This window comes from Microcebus murinus, chromosome 19, assembly GCF_040939455.1.
Source record: "Microcebus murinus isolate Inina chromosome 19, M.murinus_Inina_mat1.0, whole genome shotgun sequence".
In the NCBI taxonomy this organism is placed as follows: Eukaryota; Metazoa; Chordata; class Mammalia; order Primates; family Cheirogaleidae; genus Microcebus; species Microcebus murinus.
In genome coordinates, this window is record NC_134122.1 from 22,813,501 (window position 1) to 22,821,969 (window position 8,469).

Here is an 8,469-nt window from a genome sequence, read left to right on the forward strand (position 1 = left end):
CCAGGCTGGTCTAGAACCCTTGGGCTCAGTTTGCCTCCCAGAGTGCTGGGATTATAGACATGTGCCACCGTGCCTGGCCACCACCTTCCTTTTTGAAGCTCCCCTTTGTTTTAAATATCCAACAGCAAAAATACTCAGCCTTGAGGAGTCCAGTGTTTAAATGATTTCTGGAGTCACCGTCATGTCAACATCTGCTGGGACCCTTCTCCATTCAGCAGTTGTCTCTGGTGCCAGGGATGCTGCATTGCATGGGCTGTTTGTTGTCACCGCCTCGACCAGGTGGCTGTGCCCTGGAGGAACACAAGGTGTCAGGTTGTGAGACAGGGCAGGAAACCTCCGCCTTGGGGCTGAACACTCCCAAGAACAGTGTTCAGAGGAGCGAGGGCTCCTGGAGAAGGTGGGCTTTGAGCTGGACCCGCAGGGGAGAGTGAGGCTTAGACACTCGAAGTAGAGCACACGAGGTCAGCAGAACCCAGATATGTTTGGCAAAGGCAGATGACGACTGCGTTTCCTGTTGGTGTCTCATGTCCTCTGAGACCTGTGTCATCAGCATCCTTTTCTCTAGTGAGGACACTGGATAGAGAGGTGAGGTGGAGTGAGGAGTCGAGTCCAGATCTCACTCCAGAGCCTGTGCACTCAACCACCCCCATCAGGGACGGGCCGTAGGCCCTGCCAGGGGAGAGCAGAGAGTGTGAAGTCCCCAGAGTCTCCCCGACCAGCAGGCCTGGAGCTGAGATTTTGCTTAGCAGGCAGCAGCGAGCCCCGGATGCTTTGGAGTGACCGAGGAATTTGGGTGCTTTGGGAAGATCAGTCTGGTGTCCGTGTGGAGTTGGGCAGCAGGGAGGCCCCAGAGGTAGGGGCCACACCTGAGTGGCCGTGGGTAGGGTAGGTGAAGGAGGCAGCAGGTGAACCCCAAGGTCACCCTGGAACTCAAGCCCTGGTGGCTGGCAGAGCCGGGGCCCATAAAAGCAACGGGGAGAGAAGCCACTTTCCCTTTGTCTCATTTTGTTCCAAAGAGCCGGGCTGGAGGCATCCAGAGATCTCTCACCCTCGAAGTGATATTCTCCTGGGGCCGAAAGTCGAGTGCATCAGAGGCCCTTACAGGGCAGGTGCCACCTGTGTCCCTATCGTTGCCCTTCCCTGTGAGAAAAGTAGAAGCAGGAAGATGTCTGGAGAGTGTAACAATGACTTTTTCTGATCTAGTAACTTTTTTTCTCCCCCCAATTCAATTTTTTATTGTGATAAAATGCACATTACATATAATTTACCATAACTCTTTTGAGACGGGGTCTTGCTCTGTCACCCAGGATTCCAGGCGTGAGCCACCGCGCCCGGCCCATAACTGTCCTTAAGTGCACAGTTCTGGGGCATTAAGCACGTTCACACTGTTGTGCAGCCATCACCACCATCCATCTCCAGAACTTTCTCATCCTCTCAAACTGCAACTCTGTCCTCGTTAAACACTCCCTCTCTCTGCTCCAGCCCCTGGCACCCACCGTCCTTTCTGTCTCTGCGAATCCACCTGCTCCAGGTCCTCGTTTAAGTGGAATCATACGGTATCAGTCCTTCGGTGACTGGCCTATTTCACTGGACACGCTATCCTCAAGATCCATCCGTGCATCAGAAGTTCCTTTTCAAGGCTGAATAATATTCCACTGTGTGGATGGACCACATTTTATTCGTCTATCAGGCATTTGACACTTGGGTCGCTTCATGCTCTGGCTGTTGTGGCAAATGCTGCTTTGAACACAGTGTGCAAATGTCTCCGGGTCTTTGCTTTCAGTTTCTTGGGGTATGTACCTTTCAGAGTTTCTTGGGGTACGTACCTTGCCGAGTCACATCAGTTTGTAAACCGAGTCAGCGTGGAGACACACACAGAATGTGCTCAATTAGACCTCACTGGTACCTTCGTATTGCAAATAACACATCACAGTTTTAGGGTGAGCTGAGAGCAATGTTCTGGGAAAACAGTTGGTTTAGTTTCAAACCTCTTTTACTATGTATTTAAATACCTTGTGAATTTCAACCATGGGTTGAAACTTTGAGTAACCAATATTATTCAAAACAAACCATAATGTTTAAAGTACATAATGTGACAACTCTGAAATGCCTGTTCAGCCACCTGCCATGGGCTCTGTTGAGGTCCTTTGTCCTGGAACTCGTTCATTCAGGGGACGTGGAGACGAGTGTCAGAACTCACTGGGCCGTTCGTCTCCTCTCTCTCTGTTCCTTGTTCTTGGTGTGGGTCTGTCGTAGGTCAGTTTTCCTGAGTGTCAGGGGGTTGTGGGGAAATGGGGTGTGGGGGGTTCTTAAAGCAGGCACCAGCCACATAGACACACCCACCCAGAGTCCCCAGCCTGGCCGGGGCAGGACCCAGGATGTGCGGCAGAGAACTCCTGGGCTGGGGGGACAGCTCCAGGAGCGGGTGCCGAGGGCAGAACTCACCTCCTCCGATTTGGTGCCAATTCCCTGATCCTCCGTGTCGCATCTTGTAGACAGATTTGGCTGTTTTCATTTCTGCCAAAAGAAACTGTTTTTTAAGGTGGGTACCATACAATCAGAAAATCTAGCCAAAATAATCCCACAAACTTAAAAGTCTTCACACCTCTGTTCTTCTCTGCCCTCCAGCGTGTCCACGCGTCCACGCCATGGTCCCAGAGCCTGGTAGTGGCACACAGTCCTCCCTCTGGTGTGATCGTAGCCACGAGGGCACCTGCCCGTTCACGTCGGGGAAGGGACCCCGTGCGGGGGGCAGGAGCTGCTCCTGGACTCGCCTCCCAGCTTCGGGAGCCGCATTTCCCACCTCAGCCAGGAATTTAGCACAGGCGTGCTGGCGGGTGCGTGTTATGTCTTCGTTTGCCTCATAACAGAACGTCCTGTGTGTTTTCATGCACTGATCGCTGTCTCCACTTACGGCTTCTAATGAGCATTCAGGTGGAGTTCTACTGAGTTGCTTTCACCGTTTTCCTGGAATGCTTATTTCAACCACTTGAAGAATTTTGAGTTTGTCTTTGTCCCTGTGTCTTGATATAGAGGCCAAGGTTAGGATTTCACTTTCTCTTCCCAGTGAGGTCAGGGGCCGTCTGTGCGCAGAGCTGGGGCTTAACGCAGCCCCACCACCGAGAGGATCGGAGGACCGCAAGGCGGGCAGGGGGGCACTTTAGAAACGGGGAAAGGCAGAGGTGAGAGATTGTGGCCATCTGGCCCACCCGATCCGGTGGAGCAAGCAGCCTAGCCTGGGCCACAAGGGCTGCGGGTCCCGTGGGCTTACCTGCAGGGTCTGCACTCAGACGGCGACGCCCCCTGCTTGGCTGCCGTGTGACAGTCACGGGTCTCCTTCCCCTTTGTCTGGTGCCTGGAGCTGTGCTGGCCTGCAGTGGGTGCGTGGTGACTGTCCATGAATGAACAAACGATGCCATCTGAACCTGGTTCCAGCCCGTGAGCCAGGAGGGCTCTTTCCTGCTCCCCGTACGTTCACTGTGGTGACGGGGGCTTGGCGCACGTTCCCTCCAACCTCGGCACTAAGCACCACGCTGCGGGGCATCTGGTGGCAGCGCCTGTTCCCATGGGGAGTCTGTTTTCCTTTCTCTTTTCACTTTTGACAGGCACGTTCCTTTCTCCGAGAGGCAGTAAGGACTGCTGTGTTCCGGGTCCCCCCCCCACAGACCCTCCAGGAGGGACCTCTGCCTGCACCAGAGGCCACTGGCTGCACCTGTCCACCCCCCACCGCACCCCCATCTCCTGCACCCAGGCAGGAGCCTGTGAGGACCCTGGTGGGGGTGGAACGTGAACACAGGGTGGCTTGGCCCTGGCTGGACTGCATTTGTGGGGGACCTCGCCCTGGACCAGCAGTGCCAGCCCTGGTTGTTCGGTATGGTGCCACATGTTTCCCTGTGGCAGGACTTTGGGGACACACCAATGTCCCCACAGAGCCTGCTCCTGAAGAGTCTCTGAAATGAAGCTCGGTTTCCTGGTGGGGCCCTCTCGCCTCCGTGCGTCCTCACCCACGTGGGCGTGACACCCTTGGCAGAGAGCTGGGACGGTCTGTTCTCACCAGCGGCCCCACCCTGAACAACAACACGTTCCCAAATGTCACGGGGACTGCAGATCCCCACAGGATGCAACAGCCGGTTGCCCAGGGGCGACACTTGCTCACGTGTTTACAAGCCGTGCCACCCTCTGCCCACCCACACTGGGGCACCTAAGAACAGGGAAAGGTGAAACTTGGCTGGCACAGACACGATCACCCTAAAAATGTTCCGGTGTCTCTCCCGAAGGGGTGCTTCTGCACGACTTGGAGCAGACGTTTTGTTCCTTCGTCTGCACACTTCCCGCCTGTCCACAGGCCGTCTGTCCCTCCCTCCATCCCCCACAGCCCACGGGCCTAGGGTGGACGTATCCGAGTGGTGGCTCCGGTGGTTGACGCCGGTGCGGCTCTGCCCCAGCCTGGTCCCATGGGACCCAAGGCCCTTTACAGGGAGCCTCTGGGCAGCGTTTCCAGGCTGGAGGATGGAGGTCCAGCTGCTGTGACAAGCTCTGCCCCTCCTAGAAAAGCCGTCCCGAGACCAAGCCCTGCTCCTGGGGGAAGTGGGGCCCGGTGACACCAGTACCTGAAGCCAGGTCCACCTGCGCCTTCCAGGTGTGGAGACCAGTGAATTCCCACTTGCTTCAGCGAATTTGACTTGGATTTCTAGCATTTTATACACAGCATCTGAACATAGTAACACACTGGTGTTCGGTAATCGAGGTCAAAGAAGCTCCATCGAAGGGAGAGGCTGCCGCCCTCGGAAGGTGTCGGTCATCGTTCATGTGGGCACCAGCGACTTATCAGCGTTGTAAGATGTTAAAATGTTTTCTTACTCTGCCAAGACCCAGCAAAAGGGGCAGAGATTCTCCACTGGGAAGCCAGTTCAAACCAGCAGAGAGACTAGCTGGAGAACATGGGATTTGTTTCCCCATAGGAATTTCTTCCTGCATTATCGGGAGGGAAGCTAAGGAGGAAGCGGCACCTGGTTTGAACTCACCCCCACGTTTGTCCTGGGTGCCGCTGATCCATGCCAAATGTCTTCCCCAGGCCCGTCTGGAGTGACCCCGCTGGCTGTCCTGGTGCCATCTGGAGAGCATTTGTTCACCGTGACGGCCTCATCACGCTCATGTGACCGGGACGAAGATCTGTTGACTTTCACGGTGACAAGTGGCATCTCCTGCCACGCTCGTTTGTAGCCTCGGGGTTTGAAGCTGGCAGGAAGCTGCCTGTGTGTGTGTGTTTGGAGGGTGGGTTTGAAAGTTCTAGCTCAGGGCTTTGGGGTAGCGTCTGACCCAAACTCAGAGCTAGAGAACCCACGAGCATCGTGGTACTTTGGGGACAGGGCTCAGGTGCGAGCTGCACCGTGCAGGACTTTGGAGAGAGGAAGGCGTTCTCAGGCGGGAAGGAGGCAGCCCAGGCCGGGGTGGTCAGCCGCCAGCTCCTGGAGTCGTCCACGAGCTGGTTTGTGAACCGACTGTTTACACCCGCAGTTACCTTATCTCTGTGACGGGAGCACGTCTTCACACTAACAGAAAGGTGCCCACACCCAGAGCCCAGAATGACGTCCCCGCTCACGTGCACCTGATAGGATGAGCTATTTGAGCAGAGGCCCGGAGATTGTGACACACTTCTGTGTCTCACTCTGGGTCTGTCTTGGGGTCGAGGAGGTGACAATATTTCTTGCACCGTCATCTAGACAGCCGTGTGAAGTGGCAACCTCATGTGCATCTAAATGCACTTTGAAATCCTTGGGAACAAAAAGTCAGGCGTTATCTATCCCTTTTCCTTCTCCAAGCACCATCCAAACATCGGCCTTGCTCAGCAGAGACGTGCCTCCCCGGGCGCCGGGCAATGTTCTGCGTATGATGTTTCAGGAGGTTCAAAGGGTGGCGGCCGCTGCTCCTTGAGTGCCTTGACCTCGGGCGGCAGAGGCCAGCCGGGCTCGTCCGGAGGATTCCCACGGGGCTCTGGGGGGTGGGGGGGAGGCCAGGTGAGAGGGTCCGAGCGTGTGGAGCCTTACTTGGCACAGGACGCAGGGCCAGCATCCGGGCCGCCCAGACGCAGAGGGCAGGACTGCTGCCCCCTTCCCGCCACAAGACCCAGGGAGCCGCATCCAGGGAACGGGACCAGCCAACAGTGACTTCCGTCCTCCGGTCTTCTGCCCCTACGCTGGCATCCATCTTTTAGGCTAATTGGCTCAGGAAACTTGAAAACGTTTTTTTTTTTACCCAGTAAAATAAGAGTAAAGCCATTGTGGTTTGTTTTGAGACAGGGTCTTGCTCTTTCGTTCAGGCTGGAGTGCAGTGACGTCATCGCAGCTCAGTCTACTGCAACCTCAGCCTCCCGAGTAGCTAGGACTACAGGCACGTGCCACCACACCTGGCTAAGTTTCCTTTATTTTTGAGAGAAACAGGATCTTGCTGTTGCTCAGGCTGGTCTCAAAGTCCCAAGTGATCCTCCCACTTCAGCTTCCCAGAGTGCTGGGATCACAGGTGTGAGCCACTGTACCTGGCCACGTGTCCTGTCATTGGATAGCTCAATGTCCTGCTTAGGAAAAAAAATTTCTCATGAGGAAAAAGGTGGCCTTGTAATTATGAATACATTTTCTTGGATGTATTAGGGAGGTGGTGATGGTTTCAATTGGTGTTCTTTTAAAAGTTATGGTGAAATACACATAATGTAAAATTTACCGTAAGTACATAGTTCAGCACTGAGCACATTTACACTGTTGTATAACCACCATCACCACCATCAATTTCCAGAAATATTTCATCCTCCTGAACTGAAACTCAGTCCCCATTAAACACTAACCCTGCATCTCCACTCTGCCCCTGCCAGCTGCCATTCTGCTGTCTCTATGGGTCTAACTGCCCTGGGGACCTCAAATAAGTGGCCTCACATAGGATTGGACCTTTGGTGACTGGCTGATTTCACTCAGCATAACGTCCTCAGGGTTCACCCATGTCGTAGCAGGTGTCAGAATTTCCCTCCTCCTAAGGCTCCCTTGTACGGATGGACCACACTTCGCTTAGCCATGCACCCATCGAAGGAGGGACACCTGGGCTGCTGCCACCTCTCAGCTGTTGTGAACGAAGCTGCTGTGAACACGGGCGTGCAAGCATCTGAGTCCCTGCTTCCGATTCTTTTGAGTATGTACCTAGGAGTGGACTTGCTGGCTTGGATGGTAATTTGTGTTTAATTTTGTGACGTTTCTTTTTATTGCCCAAATACTTACCCAGGATGATGTGTCAACGTAGCAGGCAGTAGGGGTTCCACAACCAAGCTCACGTCCTTAAACTTTCACACCAGTGCAGGGCTTCACACCTGCCCCTGGGCTGTGGTCGGATGTCCCCACGTGGTCCCTGCCCCGGTGGGCAGGTGCATGGTGTGGCGAGCGAGACGCCATTCTCGGATCCCAGGCCAGGGCAGCATCCGCAGGGTCCACTGGTGGCCTCATCTCTCGCCCAACAAGCCGTGGACTGTGTGTCTCCTCCAGAGAAAGTGGCACCTTCATGCCGTGCCTGGGGGGGAAGAGCCACTCCGGGCACCCATCCTGGGCGATGCTGGACGGGGAGCCCCTGGCACCTCGATCTCTGGCAGCACAGGGGTCACTCTGCTCTCAGAGGAGACAAGGCACTGGTCGGAGAGGAGCAAGCGTTTCTGGCCTTGCTATGAACATACAAACCAGATGAAAAACTATCAGAAAAGCCATGTCCTTCGGCACCCACGGGCCTGCCTAGCCTGGAGTTTCCACATGCCACGTGGTTCTGTCCCATGGCTCCACTGTGTCTGCCCCAGGAGCTAGGGTGGCAGCAGAAGGGAGTTGACAACACGCCCACCCCAGACCCAGGACACAGCCATGTGGGAGGGGCCTTATGGGGGGGGGCGACAGTGAGAAAGGAGCGAGATTGAAACAAGCCCAGGCGGGGGTAGGATTTCAAAGCACGAACCTCCACGCTGTCCCCACCTCGTTCCTGGGCCCCCACCTTTGCCCTGTGGCCTTCCAGCCAGCACCGAGGCTAGACGGGCCCTCCAGGAAACCAGCGGGAAATGGGTCCAGAACGGGGTTCTCACGCGTGGGTTTCCTGCCACAGACATTCAAGGGCCTGTGTGGGGAGAGATCTCGGGGTGCAGTGTGAAGGGAGCCCGTCAGGCAGAAATCCCAGACGCCCCCAGTCTGACGCGTGTCCCTACCCGGCAGGCCGGTGCTTCTGTGAACCCACTTCCATCAGCTGAGCTTCTTCCCAGGAAAATTCTAGTGGAAACTCTGGCTTTGATGAAACCTCCCTGTACTTCAAAGCAGTTTACAAAAAAATCAGGGGCTTAAAAAAACAATCTGGATGAAGCAGTTTTGCCATTCCACTTGGTTTTCTCCCAAAGCATCTTGTCTCTAGGAGGTTTCCAGAATATTTTGGTTTCAAAACTTCAGGGCAGAGTGGATT